The sequence below is a fragment of the Balaenoptera ricei genome, chromosome 13 (assembly GCF_028023285.1).
Source record: "Balaenoptera ricei isolate mBalRic1 chromosome 13, mBalRic1.hap2, whole genome shotgun sequence".
Classification (NCBI taxonomy): Eukaryota; Metazoa; Chordata; class Mammalia; order Artiodactyla; family Balaenopteridae; genus Balaenoptera; species Balaenoptera ricei.
Window position 1 is genome coordinate 42,778,113 of NC_082651.1, and position 16,764 is coordinate 42,794,876.

Consider the following 16,764-nt stretch of genomic DNA (forward strand, 5'->3'; position numbering starts at 1 on the left):
CTGATCTCCCTGTGCTATGCGGCTGCTTCCCACTAGCTATCTATTTTACATTTGGTAGTGTGTATATGTCCATGCCACTCTCTCACTTCATCTCAGCCTGCCCTTCCCCCTCCCCATGTCCTCAAGTCTATTCTCTCTGTCTGCGTTTTCATTCCTGTCCTGCCCCTAGGTTCTTCAGAACCTTTTTTTTTTTTTTTTTAGATTCCATATATATGTGTTAGCATACGTTATTTGTTTTTCTCTTTCTGACTTACTTCATTCTGTATGACAGTCTTTAGGTCCATGCACCTCACTACAAATAACTTAGTTTCGTTTCTTTTTATGGCTGAGTATTATTCCATTGTATATATGTGCCACATCTTCTTTATCCTTTCATCTGTCGATGGGCACTTAGGTTGCTTCCATGTCCTAGCTATTGTAAATAGAGCTGCAGTGAACGTTGTGGTACATGACTCTTTTTGAATTATGGTTTTCTCAGGATGTATGCCCAGTAGTGGGATTGCTGGGTCATATGGTAGTTCTATTTTTAGTTCTTTGAGGAACCTCCATACTGTTCTCCATAGTGGCTGTATCAATTTACATTCCCACCAACAGTGCAAGAGGTTTCCCTTTTCTCCACACCCTCTCCAGCATTTATTGTTTGTAGATTGTTTTTTAATTTTTATTAATTTATTTATTTTAGTTTTGGCTGTGTTGGGTCTTTGTTGCTGTGCGCAGGCCTTCTCTAGTTGCAGCGAGCGGGGGCTACTCTTGGTTGCGGTGCACGGGCTTCTCATTGCGGTGGCTTCTCTTGTTGCGGAGCACGGGCTCTAGGCTTGCGGGCTTCAGTAGTTGTGGCACACGGGCTCAGTAGTTGTGGCTCACAGGCTCTAGAGCGCAGGCCCAGTAGTTGTGGCACATGGGCACAATTGCTCCGCGGCATGTGGGATCTTCCTGGACCAAGGCTCGAACCTGTGTCCCCTGCGTTGGCAGACGGATTCTTAACCACTGTGCCACCAGGGAAGTCTCTGTAGATTTTTTGATGACGGCCATTCTGACTGGTGTGAGGTGATTTGCATTTCTCTAATGATTAGTGATGTTGAGCATCCTTTCATGTGTTTGTTGGCAATCTGTATATCTTCTATGGATAAATGTCTGTTTAGGTCTTCTGCCCATTTTTGGATTGGGTTGCTTGTTTCTTTAATATTGAGCTGCATGAGCTGCTTGTATGTTGTGGAGATTAATCCTTTGTCAGTTGCTTTGTTTGCAAATAATTTCTCCCATTCGGAGGGTTGGAGGGTCTTTTCGTTTTGTTTATGGTTTCCTTTGCTGTGCAAAAGCTTTTCAGTTTCATTAGGTCCCATTTGTTTATTTTTGTTTTTATTTCCATTTCTCTAGGAGGTGGGTCAGAAAGGATCTTGCTGTGATTTATGTCATGGAGTGTTCTGCCTATGTTTTCCTCTAAGAGTTTTATAGTGTCTGGCCTTACATTTAGGTCTTTAATCCATTTTGAGTTTATTTTTGTGTATGGTGTTAGGGAGTGTTCTAATTTCATTCTTTTACATGGAGCTGTCCAGTTTTCCCAGCACCACTTATTGAAGAGGCTGTCTTTTCTCCATTGTATATTCTTGCCTCCTTTATCAAAGATGAAGTGACCATATGTGTGTGGGTTTATCTCTGGGCTTTCTATACTGTTCCATTGATCTATATTTCTGTTTTTTTGCCAATACCATTCTGTCTTCATTACTGTAGCTTTGTAGTATACTCTGAAGTCAGGGAGCCTGATTCCTCCAGCTCCGTTTTTCTTTCTCAAGATTGCTTTGGCTATTTGGGGTCTTTTGTGTTTGCATACAAATTGTGAAATTTTTTTGTTCTAGTTCTGTGAAAAATGCCATTGGTAGTTCGATAGGGATTGCATTGAATCTGTAGATTGCTTTGGGTAGTATAGTCATTTTCACAATGTTGATTCTTCCAATCCAAGTACATGGTATATCTCTCCATCTGTTTGTATCATCTTTAATTTCTTTCATCAGTGCCTTATAGTTTTCTGCATACAGGTCTTTTGTCTCCTTAGGTAGGTTTATTCCTAGGTATTTTATTCTTTTTGTTGCAATGGTAAATGGGAGTGTTTCTTTAATTGCTCTTCCAGATTTTTCATCATTATTGTATAGGAATGCAAGAGATTTCTGTGCATTAATTTTGTATCCTGCTACTTTACCGCATTCATTGATTAGCTCTAGCAGTTTTCTGGTAGCATCTTTAGGATTCTCTATGTATAGTATCATGTCATCTGCAAACAGTGACAGTTTTACTTCTTCTTTTCCGATTTGGATTCCTTTTATTTCTTTTTCGTCTCTGATTGCTGTGGCTAAAACTTCCAAAACTATGGTGAATAATAGTGGTGAGAGTGGACAACCTTGTCTTGTTCCTGATCTTAGTGGAAATGGTTTCAGTTTTTCACCATTGAGGACAATGTTGGCTGTGGGATTGTCACATATGGCCTTTATTATGTTGAGGTAAGTTCCCTCTATGCCTACTTTCTGGAGGGTTTTTATCGTATGTGGGTGTTGAATTTTGTCGAAAGCTTTTTCTGCATCTATTGAGATGATCATATGGTTTTTCTCCTTCAGTCTGTTAATATGGTGTATCACATTGATTGATTTGCATATATTGAAGAATCCTTGCATCCCTGGGATAAACCCCCCTTGATCATGGTGTATGATCCTTTTAATGTGCTGTTGGATTCTGTTTGCTAGTATTTTGTTGATGATTTTTGCATTTATGTTCATCAGTGATATTGGCCTGTAGTTTTCTTTTTTTGTGGCATCTTTTATCTGGTTTTGGTATCAGGGTGATGGTGGCCTTGTAGAATGAGTTTGGGAGTGTTCCTCCCTCTGCTATATTTTGCAAGAGTTTGAGAAGGATAGGCGTTAGCTCTTCTCTAAATGTTTGATAGAACTTGCCTGTGAAGCCATCTGGTCCTGGGCTTTTGTTTGTTGGAAGATTTTTAATCACAGTTTCAATTTCAGTGCTTGTGATTGGTCTGTTTATATTTTCAATTTCTTCCTGGTTCAGTCTCGGAAGGTTGTGCTTTTCTAAGAATTTGTCCATTTCTTCCAGGTTGTCCATTTTATTGGCATATAGTTGCTTGTAGTAATCTCTCATGATCCTTTGTAATTCTGCAGCAGACATATTTCTTTAATCTCTTTGTGTCTGAGTATCTCCGGGACTCTACTCACTTTCCCAATGAAGTCTTCTCTTTCCCAGCTCTCAGCACCGCCTGCATCAGAGTCTTACAGCCCCTCCCTTGGGTAGCCCACATTTAGCTGTTGATGAAATTGTAATGTGTCTTGATGTTGATAATGTGTTGTAAGGGCCTCAGGTGCCTTGGGTGACCCTGAGATCTGGCAAAGAGGGTACTGGACTTGAGAATTGGTGGCTCTGGCCCCTAGCTCCAGCTCTGCCACTAACTAGCTTTGAGAGTCCTACAATTCAGTTCATTTATCTGGGCCTCAGTTTTCCCATCTGTAAAACGAGATTAGATGCTCCCTAAGGCCGTTTCTAATTCTGTCCCGGGAGTGATGATATTTGATGATCTTGGTTATTTATCCCTGGGAGGGAGGGTTGGGTAAATGTTTTACTCACTTACGGTAAATTCTGCACTCCCTTCTTCAGACCTGCAGTTATCTTGCGGATATGTGAGTGAATTCCACACCACCCATTTTACAGATGAAGCCACTGAGATACAGAGCAACTGACTAAATAGTCACCACCCCACTCCTGGAGCCTCACATGACTCTTCTCCCAGGTTGGTTAAAGGGTTTAACAAGGTTGGGAAGGTGAGTCAGGCTTACACTTTAGAAGTTGAACCACAGGATTTTTGCTTCCTCTTACCACATTGGCATGTTATATAAAACTTTTCGAAGTGTTATTTAATCATCACAGTCAACTTTGCCAGGGAGATATTATTATGCTCATTTTATGAAAGAACCGTCTTTGGATCAGAGTAGTAAAATGACTTGACCAAGGTTACACAGCTTGTTAGGATCTGAGCTAGGTAGGCCTCTTGACTCCTAGTTGTGGATTGTTCCTTTCCTTTGCTTCTGATGCTTGTGGCACTGACTTTAACACATGGAATAACTTTTTAAATTCAAAGAGTTTTCTATCCAGTCTTTATTTTTCTGTCCCAGAACGTCCAATTCACTTATGTTAGGTTACTGACTCTTTTGGTTCAAGAGAATCTCCTTTCTCTGGTTCTTTAATGTTTACATTTATGGGTTTGGGAAGTGGTAGGAATGAGACTAGGTTCCCTGGGGGCAGGAACCACCTTTTTTTTTTTCCCAACCTACCTGGCCCAGCAAGTATCCTATAGCTTTTGAAATTTGTCCTATCAACATACAACATTTTTCCGAAAAACATGGTTTCTTTTCCTCTTTGCCCTTCATACTTAGCTTCCCATTTCTCTTTTATTTAAAATTATTGTAAATTAAGAGGACCTTTACCCTATTTCCAGGATACTACAGAGTGCAGTTTAGAAACATGTCTTACCCACTGGGTATAGTAACAATTTGACCTCATATGCTGATAACCCTGTGCTGCTGTTAGGGGGTCGCTACTTGGTTTCCTCAGAAACAGCAGAAATATGTTGGTGTGCTTTACAGAAGTGACCAGGATATACAGCAACATCCTTGGCCTAAGTTCTCCCAGTTGGGCAAAGCATTGCTCATGTATTCCCAAGGGTCATTTTAACTAAAAAAGGCCTGGAGAACAGAGTGCAGAGAAAAGTTAAAAGGAAAATGAGAACAGAATGCGAATGCAAAGTATAGAATGAGAGGAAGTGGGAAAAGGTAAGTAAAGCAAAGAGAGAAAAGGATAGGGCAGAGGGGACTTGCCTGGTGGTCCAATGGTTAAGAATCCACCTTCCAATGCAGGGGACCCGGGTTCGATCCCTGGTCAGGGAACTAAGAGCCTGTATACCGCAGGCCAACTAAGCCCGTGTGCCATAACTGGAGAGCCTGTGTGCCGCAACTACAGAGCCCACACGTTCTGGAACCCGCGTGCCACAATTAGAAGCCCGTGGGCCACAACAAAGGATCCCATGTGCCACAACTAAGACCTGAAGCAGCCAAGAATAAATAAATAAATATTAAAACAAAACAAACAAAAGAAGAATAGGGCAAAGAGGAGAATACAGAATCGGTGGAAGGGAGGTGAAGAGAGCAATCCAGAGGTCCATTAGCCTCTCCTATGGTGTGGGACAAATCAAGGAAGAGCAGCTAGTATGATAACTCCTCCTGATCTGATTTTGAGCAGCACATATCTTTTTTTATCCTCTATTTCCAGTGTCAGGTAGGGGAAATTTCTTTGTTTCTGCTATCAGTTGGGGATATGAATAGATGCCAGTAATTTTATTTTATTTTCTTTCTTTTTTTTTTTTTTTTTTTTGTATTTTGGCCATGCTGCATGGCATTGTGGGATGGTTCCCCGACCAGGGATCGAACCCAGGCCTCTGCAGTGAAAGTACTGAATCCTAACCCCTAGGCCGCCAGGGCACTCCCTGTTTTATTTTATTTTTATTGACGTATAGTTTTACAATGTTGTGTTAGTAAGAAACTGTTATAAATATGTATACATTCTTTTTTATATTCTTTTTCATTATGGTTTATCACAGGTTACTGAATATAGTTCCCTGTGCTATACAGTAGGACCTTGTAGTTTATCTGTTCTACATATAATAGTTGGCATCTGCTAACCCCAAACTCCCAATCCATCCCTCCCCCACCCGCCCCTTGGCAACCACTAGCCTGTTTCCTGTGTCTGTGAGTCTGTTCCTGTTTTGTAGATAGGTTCATTTGTGTCATATTTTAGATTCCACGTATAAGTGATATCATATGGTATTTTTCTTTCTCTTTCTGGCTTACTTCACTTAGTATGATAATCTCTGAGTCCATCCATGTTGCTGCAAATGGCATTATTTCATTCTTTTTTTATTGCTGTGTAGTATTCCATTGTATATATGTACCACATCTTATTTATCCATTCAGCTGTCGATGGATATTGAGGTTGTTTCCACATCCTGGCTATTGTGAATAGTGCTGTCGTGAATATAGGGGTGCATGTATCTTTTCGAATTACAGTTTTGTGTGGATATATGCTCAGGAGTGGGATTGCTGGATCATATAGACGCCAGTAATTTTAATATTAGCCTCAGTTCACCTGGTTTATCAAGGAAAATGTGCTACAAAAATCACATAAGGTATTCTAGGTCAACTTTCATGTTATTCGTTCATTCAGCAGGCACTTGATTGTTTGATATGTTTCAGACACTGAGGCTATAAAAATGAATGAGATATTGTCCTTGCCCTCAAGATGTTTATGGTCTGGAGAGGTAGACAGAGAAGTAAACAGATTCACAGTATAATGTGTTAAAAGTATTGGGATATGAGTAAGCTGTGGTGCTTACCAAGCTGTGGTGTTACGGGTTCAGAGGAGGGCCCTTGATTCAGCCTTGGAGGGGATCTGGGAAGGCCGCCTAGAGAAGTTGTCATTCAGGCTGAGTCCCAAGTTGGCAAATTGCACGGTGGAGGGCAGGGAAGGGTATTCTTCCCAAAGGCAGGGAGCTCAGTCCTTTCAGAAGTTGTAGCTGTTTCATGAAGACATGAAGGATGTTTGCATGATCCAGTTTTTGGTGAATATTGTTCTGCTTCAGAAGTGTAGATTATTGAGACTTGACTCTGTTCGCTAGAGCACTGGTCCCCAACCTTTTTGGCACCAGGGACCGGTTTCGTGGAAGACAGTTTTTCTACGGACAGGGCGGGGGGGGATGGTTTCGGGATGATTCAAGAGCATTACATTTATCATGCACTTTATTTCTATTATTATTATATTGAAATATATATTGAAATAATTATACAACTCACCATAATGCTGACAGGAGGCGGAGCTCAGGCGGTAATGCGAGCGATAGGGAGAGGCTGTAGATACAGGTGAAGCTTCGCTCGCTTGCCCGCCACTCACTTGCTGTGCTGCCTGGTTCCTAACCAGTACTGGTCTGTGGCCCGGGGGTTGGGGACCCCTGCGCTAGAGCACAGAAAGTTAAAGTCCTTATTTTGTAACAATAATTCTCTTTTAAGGTGAAGACACTAGAAATCGCACTTCCTATCTAGAGATTTTAAGGACAAAATGTAAACAAAGTACAGCCTTTGAATTAGCAAATAATTATTAACCCTTTGTACAGTAAAAGAAAGCAGCTACAATAGACGGCATATCCCTTTCTCATCCAACTTTTGGATTTTATTGTGTTCTGCTTTGTTTATAAAGGGATGTGTGTGGAAATTTAGGGTCTTTGTTTAGCTGCTTAGGATGTTTGAGTTAGGAAGGAGGAAAATGAGTTCAAGAATAATTGCTACTTTATGGCAGAACAAAAGAAATACATTTAAATAGCTCATTTCTCTGATCCCATCTACTGAACACAAGTAAGACTTGGTCGGGGACATTGTTTCAGAGACAGTTACTTCAACCAGATAAAGCATTTGCTCAACATTATTCACTGTGTAAAGTCTGCTGTGTCCATATTAAGAGCATTGATTTTGTTTTTTGAGATGCACATATAGCTGCATTAAACAGAAACCTTATGTGTATTCATTGGACAATACTGGGATTTTACCTAGATTAAAAGAAAAAAATGTGTTATGTGTGGATTAGGGAGGAATGCTTAGAAAATAGTACATAGATTCAGTGGTCATTTCTCAGTCATCTTCTTGATCTCTCAGTAGTATTTGACACTTCCTCCTCACACACTAGTTTCACTTGGCTTCCAGGATGCCACTACCTTGGTTCTCCTTCTACCTCAGGAGCCCCTTCTTCTCAAACTCCCACGTACCGCCCCGCCCTTTTGGCTGTTTCCTTATCTCCTCAGCCTCCAATGATGGAGTACTCAAATCAGTCCTCGGATCACTTCTCTGTCTACACTCATTTACTAAGTGCTCTCTTTTAAGAATTTAAATATCATTTATACCCTGAGAATTCTCAAGTATATATTACCAGCTTGAATGTCTTCCTGTGAACTCAAGACTCTTCTGTCCAGCTGCCTACGGGATATCTCCACTTGTGTATGTAATAGCTTCTTTTTTTAAAAAATTTATTTATTTATTTATTTATTTATTTTTGGCTGTGTTGGGTCTTCGTTGCTGCACGCTGGCTTTCTCTAGTTGTGGCGAGTGGGGGCTCCTCTTCGTTGCAGTGCATGGGCTTCTCATTGCAGTGGCTTCTCTTGTTGAAGAGCACGGGCTCTAGGCACACGGGCTTCAGTAGTTGTGGCTCGCGAGCTCTAGAGCACAGGCTCAGTAGCTGTGGCGCACAGGCTTAGTTGCTCCGCGGCATGTGGGATCTTCCCGGACCAGGGCTCAAACTTGTGTCCCCTGCATTGGCAGGTGCATTCTTAACCACTGCGCCACCAGGGAAGTCCTGTAATAGCTTCTTGAACTTAAAATATTCAAAACATTAATCCTGGAACTTCTCCTCTCAAACCTGTACCTCTGGCAGTTTCTCCCCATCTCAGTTTCAGTTATATTGAGGACTCTCCCTTGACTCTGTTCTTTCTCTTTCTCTCATCATCCAATCCACCAGCCAGTCCTGTGAGCTCTACCTTAAAATGCATCCAGGGTTTGAACACTTCTCACCCCCTTCCTTGCTACTATTGGAATAGCCTTCGAAATGGTCTTCCTGCTTTTGCTCTTGGTCTCCCCCAGTCTAATCTTTTTTTTTTTTAACATCTTTATTGGAGTGTAATTGCTTTACAATGGTGTGTTAGTTTCTGCTTTATATCAAAGTGAATCAGCTATACATATACATATATCCCCATATCTCTTCCCTCTTGCATCTCTCTCCCTCCCGCCCTCCCTATCCCACCCCTCTAGGTGGTCACAAAGCACCGAGCTGATCTCCCTGTGCTATGTGGCTGCTTTCCACTAGCTATTGGTTTTACATTTGGTAGTGTATATATGTACATGCCACTCTCTCACTTTGTCCCAGCTTACCCTTCCCCCTCCCCGTGTTCTCAAGTCCATTCTCTAGTAGGTCTGCGTCTTTATTCCCGTCCTGCCCCTAGGTTGTTCATGACCTTTTTTTTTTTTTAGATTCCATATATATGTTTTAGCATACGGTATTTGTTTTTCTCTTTCTGACTTACTTCACTCTGTATGACAGACTCTAGGTCCATCCACCTCACTACAAATAACTCAATTTTGTTTCCTTTTTGGCTGAGTAATATTCCATTGTATATATGTGCCACATCGTCTTTATCCATTCATCTGTCGTTGGACACTTAGGTTGCTTCCATGTCCTGGCTATTGTAAATAGAGCTGCAGTGAACATTGTGGTACATGACTCTTTTTGAATTATGGTTTTCTCAGGGCCCCCAGTCTAATCTTAACAGTGACCAGTATAATCTTGTTATGTGTATATCAAATCATACCACTCTGCTGAAAACTATCCACTGGGTCCCACCCAGATTAAAAACTAAAGTCCTTCAAGTGATCTACAAGGCTGCATGGGATCTTCAACATAACCCTCTCCCAGCTGCTCTGACCTCATCATCTATCACTTTCCCTTTGTGCTCTGGCCACACTGGTCTCCTTGCAGTTGCTCCAACATGCCAAGCCTTGGGACCTTTGTAGTTGTTTTTTCTGGAACACTTATTCCAGATGTCAGTGTGGCCTCCTCTGTTACCTCCTTCAGGTTTCTGCCCAACTGTCACCTAATCTAAGCATTCCTTGACCATCCTATTTAAAGTAAAAACCATCTCCTGCTCTGTGCCTTCCTTGTTTCCCTTCCCTGCTTTATTTTTCTCCACAGAACTTATTACTATTTGACATACTGTTCATTCATTCATTCATTCATTATTTAGATATTTTGAGTCCTGCCTACTGTGTACCAGGCACTGTTCTAGGAACTCTCTACTATAGTTTATTATTTGTCACCCATGACTAGAATGTAAATTTCATCCACTTTGTTTTGCTCATTGCTATAACCCCACCTCCTAGAACAGTACCTAGCACATAGGAGTTGAATGAATAAATTTATTCTTTTTTAAAAAATTTATTTATTTTTTTGGCTGTGTTGGGTCTTAGTGGCAGCATGTGGGATCTTTCTTTGTGGCGAGTGGACTCTTCATTGTGGCGCACAGGCTTTTCTCTAGTTGTGGTGCATGGGCTCCAGAGCTCGTGGGCTCAGTAGTTGCAGCATGCGGGCTTAGTTGCCCCGTGGCATGTGGGATCTTAGTTCCCCTACCAGAGATCGAACCCATGTCCCCTGCATTGGAAGGCGGATTCTTAACCAGTGAACCACCAGGGAAGTCCCAAAGTTATTCATTTTTAAACAAAAATGTATTGAATAAATAGAAGGTTGTGTACCAGTTAATAGATCTGTATGAACAAGACATTGTTCCTGCCCTCAAGTTGCTCACTCTAAAAAACACTTATTTTGAACTGTGCTCTCTAGCAGGATAAAGTGATACATCATTTTGGAATTGGGGAGGTAAGAACTGGTGTGCGGGGGTATGGTATGGATATCTTCAGAGATGAAGTCCTGCTTTGTTAGGCTTATCAATAATTTGCACTGTTTCTGGGAGGGCAGGATTGATGATAGCTCACTGCATTACTGGCTTTTTGGGTTACAACGTCTGTTCTTACCTTGTTAGAGCAAGAGTTTCTTAAAAATCCCATTATCAGTCTTGGTTCTTTTTAACCTTCAAGGAACCATCTGTCATAACCACTTCCTCTCAGGCTTAGTGAAGGAGTTTACTATCTTTACCTTCCTCCATATCTGTAAGTTCTTTTCCAGAGACCCTGGCCATCCACTTACCAGCTGTATGGTCATGAACCTCTCTGAACCTCAGTTTCTGTGCTTGTCAAACGGAGATGATGATGAATGACACCAGTCTTACTTCTTGTGAGGATTAAGTGACTAAATAATCTGCTGGTTTTGAGAACAGGAGAGTGGAAAGGGGAAGGAGGTAGAGAACAATTAAAAAAAAATACTGTATATCTGTGCTTTATTTATTTTTTAAAATATTTATTTTTCTTTTTGGCTGAGTCAGGTCTTAGTTGCAGCATACGGGATCTTTGTTGCGGCGTGTGGGCTCTTTAGCTGTGGCGTGTGGGCTCTTTAGTTGTGGCACGTGGGTTCCAGAGCACGTGGGCTCTGTAGTTGGGGCACGCGGGCTCTCTAGTTGTGGCACGTGGGCTTAGTTGCCCTGCGCCATGTGGGATCTTAGTTTCCCAACCAGGGATCGAACCCGCGTCTCCTGCATTGGAAGGCGGATTCTTAATCACTGGACCACCAGGGGAGTCCGATCTGTGCTTTATTTTGAAAAATATAATAAGCATATGTTTCTTTTCTAATGAGAGTAGTGAAGATTTTATTTTTTAAAAACAGACTTTAATATATTGTTTTTTATAGAGTAGCAGGTTTATAGAAAATATTTCCTTGCCTCTCCACCCAGATACTTACTGCTGTATTACATGAGGGAGATGAAATACTAGAACCTCACTGCAGGCTGCCCAGTGAGCTGGTTGGTATCTAGGTAGGAAAGCAGCCATTTCCCTTTACGTGAAATTAGAACTCGGGAGGTAGTAGTATTTGAGAGTCTCAAAGGGATTGATGATGATGATAATGACAACAACGGCAATAATGGTAATGGTGAACCTTGATGAACAAGGCCCTGCACTAAGCACCTTATATGGATTGGCTTATTTTAACAATGTAACAACCATATGAAGCTGGTGCTATGAGAAGTAGAGCAGTGTAGGAGGAGGGAGCATAGACTCTGAGGTCAGACCTCCTGTACTGACATCTCAACTTTGCCAGTAACTAGCCATGTGGCCTTGAATAAGAAGACTGTGCCTCATTTTCCTCATCTGTAAAATGAGGGTACTAAGGTACCAGCCTCATCAGGTGTTTGTGATGATTAAGTAATGTAAGCCATGTAAAGTGTTTAATGTAGTGCTTGGCACATAGAAAGTGCTCACCAGATGTCAGCTGTTATCATAATCAAAATAGCTGTTATTCTCATTTAACAGATGGAGAAATAAAGGCTTAGAGAGAGGTAAGGTAATTTGCTTAAGTGATACAGCAAATAAATGATGGAACAGGAATTTGCATTTCAGGCTGTCAGACTCCAGAGCTCTTGTTCTTAACCTTTACACTATACCACCCATCGTGGGTTAAGAGGAAGAGACTGGACCCACAAGAATTGCATTTTGGGTTTGGACCTCCCTAACTTTTATCTGTGATCTTAAATATCTTGTCACTATAACATGTACTTGGTTATTCTCTGAGTTGAATCTTTCCTAGATCCAAAGAAATGAATGAGTGATGGATTAGTTGTAGTCTTCCCCTGCTAGGGATTGGGTGTTCCTGGCCAGGACCAGGAAATGGAGCTAAGCAAATACCTTTGTTCTTCCCAGTGCTCTTTGGACCAGAAGTAGGAGCCTGTCTCGTCTCATTTGTTATTATGATTGTCTTTCTTCTTAATGCAACTGGTAATGATGAGAAACAGAGGAAGCAGTATACACATTGAGCACTTTCTGTGCGCCATGCATTTTACATGGATTATCTCATCATATCCTTAAAATAACTATAAGGTAGTAACTCTTATCCCTATTTTATAGAAACAGAGAGGTTAGGAAACTTGCTTAAAGTCACAGTAAGTGGTAGAGCTGGGATTTTTTTTTAAATATTTATTTATTTATTTACATATGTATGCATGCAGGCATGCTGCGCCGGGTCTTAGTTGCAGCATGTGGGATCTAGTTCCCTGACCAGGGATTGAACCCGGGTCCCCTGCATTGGGAGCACGGAGTCTTAACTTCTGGACCGCCAGGAAGTCCCCCTAGAGCTGGGATTTGAATAAGCCGTCTGGCTCCAGAGCCCATGCTCTTAACCTCTGCACTCTACTGCTTCTGTTTCTCTTCTACCTGTGTAAAGTACGTAGTATGGGTCAGTGGCATGGGACTCAGTAGGGCCAGTCCTACCGGAAAATGGGACAACTTTACTGGGCTAGGAACGAGGAGGCCTGCGATCTTGTCTTGACCCTGCCACCAACTTGCCACATCTAGGACTTCACTTTTCTCAGCCTGTTGTCCGCATTTATTAAACAAAGGGGTTGCTCTACATGGTCTCTGAGATGGTCCTTCTAACTCTGATATTCTGTAATTGATCATATGAAGTGAGGAGGATAATACCTGCTCAGCTCCTTGATCTGGAGCATTGGTATTTGTGAGGTTTTAGGGAGCCCGCTTTGTGCAAAGGAAGATGATAGATTTCAGAGCAGAGAATGAGCTGCCTTCCTGAAGAAGGTTGATCTGGGCTCTTTTTTGAGGCTGGTTGCCAAGGGAACCTAGCCTCTGGCCAGCAGCAACCAGGATTGCTTTGGTTGAGGGTTGGGAACAGATAACTAAACAAGCAGCACATTTAGGTTTCACTTTCCACCCCCACTCCCATTCACCACAGCTACCTGCTAGTTGTATACACTTTCTTTGTTAGGCACTGTTTTAAGTACTTTATAAAGTATCATATTATTTAACCTTCATAGTAATCTTATGAGATGGGTACTATTATTGTTCTAAATTTACAGACAATAAGTGTGAGGCAAATAGAGTTAAGTAATTTGTCCACATTTACTTAAGTGGAAAGTGGTATCAAACCCACTAAGTTGTACTGGCTTCTTGGTCGGACCTTGAAAAAAAATGCAGAGGGAAAACTCATTAGTTATTTATTAGTGGGTTTTGTTTTGTTTATTTGTTTGCTTTGTTTTTGTTTTATTTAATAGAATGACAGACACTTGGAATTGGAAAGGGCCTTTGAGGTAATACAATCAATCTCCTTGTCTCCAGACTTCCGTTCAGTTACAGAATTGCTTTACATGGTCCCCGGACAGATGATCATTTAAATCAGGGGTCCCCAACCCCCCGGCCGCGGACTGGTACCAGTCTGCGGCCTGTTAGGAACCGGGCTGCACAACAGGAGGCGAGCAGCGGGCAAGCGAGCGAGCGAACCTTCATCTGCTGCTCACCATCGCTCGCGTTACCGCCTGAACTCTCCCCCCGCCACCTTCCTTTCGTGGAAAAATTGTCTTCCATGAAACTGGTCCCTGGTGCCAAAAAGGTTGGGGACAGCTGATTTAAATTATTTTTGAATACTTCCATTGCTGGGAAGCTCATCACTTCTTGAGGAATCCCATTATAGTTGTTTTTTTTTCTTTTCCATTATGGTTTATTACAGGATACTGAGTATAGTTCCGTGTGCTATACAGTAGGACCGTGTTGTTTATCTGTTTTGTTTTTTTTTTTTAATTTGGTTGTGTCAGGTTTTAGTTGTGGCACGCAGGATCTTTCATTGTGGTGAGTGGGCTCTTCGTTGTGGCATGCGGGCTTCTTTCTAGTTGTGGCGCATGGGCTCCAGAGTGCGTGGGCCCAGTAGTTGCACCATGCAGGCTTAGTTAACCCGCGGCCTCCGGGATCTTATTAGTTCCCCAACCAGGGATCGAACCCGTGTCCCCTGCATTGGAAGGCGGATTCTCAACCACTGGACCACCAGGGAAGTACCCTGTTTATCTGTTTTATATATAGTAGTTTGTATCTGCTAATCCCAAACTCCTTATTTATCCCTCCTCCACCCCCTTTCCCTTTTGGTAACCATAAATTTGTTTTTTATATCTGTGAGTCTTTTTCTGTTTTGTAAATAAGTTCATTGGTATCATATTTTAGATTCCATGTGTAAATGATATCATGTGGTATTTGTCTTTCTCTTTTTGACTTCACTTAGTATGATAATCTCTAGGTCCATCCATGTTGCCAAAAATGGCATTATTTCATTTTTTTTAACGGCTGAGTAATATTCCATTGTGTATATATGTACCACATTTTCTTTATCTATTCATCTGTGGATGGACATTTAGGTTGCTTCCATGTCTTTGCTACTGTAAATAATGCTGCTATGAACTTTGGGGTGCCTGTATTTTTTTTCATTGTCCAGAAAAATTTAACAGGTTTATATATAATTGTTATAAAATTGAACTGCTGAAACTTGTTTACTGAAACATTTTGACTTGCATTAATGCTTTAGGTCCCCGCATTTATATTAAAAATTCACACACAAATGAAAATGGAAAAATTGCCAATACCTGATTTCTGTCCCGTTTTTCCACCTGCAATCATATACTTAGGTACCTTTTGACCCATGGGGAAAAAAAATCTAATGTTCAGAACTACCAATAACAGGAAGAAGAGAAATTTTTTTTTCAAGAATGAACTATGTCCCATCAGAGTGGATTCTTAAGGGTGTTTTCCATGTAAGCGGCGTGCTAGCCGGATGTCGCTTGGCATAATTGTTACACGTTTGGCATGGATAGCACACAGGTTGGTGTCTTCAAAAAGCCCAGCCAGATAGAGCTCACTTTCCTCCTGCAAAGCACCAGTAGCTGCACTCCGGAAGCGCAGATCTGTTTTGAAGTCTTGAGCAATTTTCCGTGCCAGCTGCTGGAAGGGAAGTTTGTGAATCAGAAGTTCAGTACACTTCTAACAACGTCTGATTTCACGGAGTGCCACGGTACCAGGCCTGTAACGCTGAGGTTTCTTCAGCCTTCCAGTAGAGGGCACACTCTTGCGAGCGGCTTTTGTAGCCAGTTTCTTCCTTGGTGCTTTACCGCCGGTCGATTTGCAGGCAGCCTGCTTTGTACGAGCCATGGTGTAGAGACCTCCTTACTTACCCTACTTCTCCTTCAGCTGGAGCTTGGCTGCCTGTATCTTTTCAAATTAGAGTTTTCTCCGTATATATACCCAGGAGTGAGATTGCTGAATCATATGGCAACTCTATATTTAGTTTTTTAGGGAACCTCCATACTGTTTTCCATAGTGGCTGCACCAATTTACATTCCCACCAACAATGTAGGAGGGTTCCCTTTTCTTCATACCCTCTCCAGCATTTGTTATTTGTAGACCTTATTAGTGATGGCCATTCTGGCTGGTGTGAGGTGATACTTCATCACAGCTTTGATTTGCGTTTCTCTAATAATCAGCGATGTTGAGCATCTTTTCATGTGTCTATTGGCCCTCTGTATGTCATCTTTGGAGAAATGTCTGTTTAGGTCTTCTGCCCATTTTTTGATTGGGTGGTTTGTTTTTCTGTTATCGAATTGTATGAGCTGTTTGTGTATTTCGGCAATTAAGCCCTTGTTGATGGTATTGTTTGCAAATATTTTCTCCCATTCTGTAGATTGTCTTTTCATTTTGTTTATGGTTTCTCCCATTATACTGTTGAATAGCTCTCACTTATAGAAAATTATTTCTTGTTTTGAATTGAAATCTAATTGAGGTATCTTCTCATCATTTATAGGCCTATCTCCTGGAACCATACAGGGTAAATATAATCCATCTTCCACATCCAATCTTGTGAATGTTTGAAGACGTTCTTCCTGTTTATAAGGAGTATTTGCAGTTTTCTCATAGCATCTAAACTTGCTTTCAGTTCAGATTGGTCTGCACAAAAGCATTCTCTGTCTCTCACTATTTGCAAGTGCAGCCTTGCAACAAATTATGCTTCACATCTTGTGATTAGTTAGCACAAAGTGTGGGCCCTTCCCGCATCCTTGGAGAATGAATGGTTAGTGAGCTGAATCTATACAGTTTTATATGAGCCTGGTGGGTTTGCAGTCCCCTACTCAGAATCTCTAAGACGTCAGGCTGCTGCCCCGTACACACTGTCAGAGATCACAAAATGGCTGGA

General features: G+C 41.5%; 1 pseudogene; it reads right to left on the bottom strand.

Annotated features, from left to right (window-relative positions):
• Positions 1-15,314: 15,314 nt before the first annotated feature.
• Positions 15,315-15,725, bottom strand: LOC132376673 (histone H3.3-like; annotated as a pseudogene).
• Positions 15,726-16,764: the final 1,039 nt, after the last annotated feature.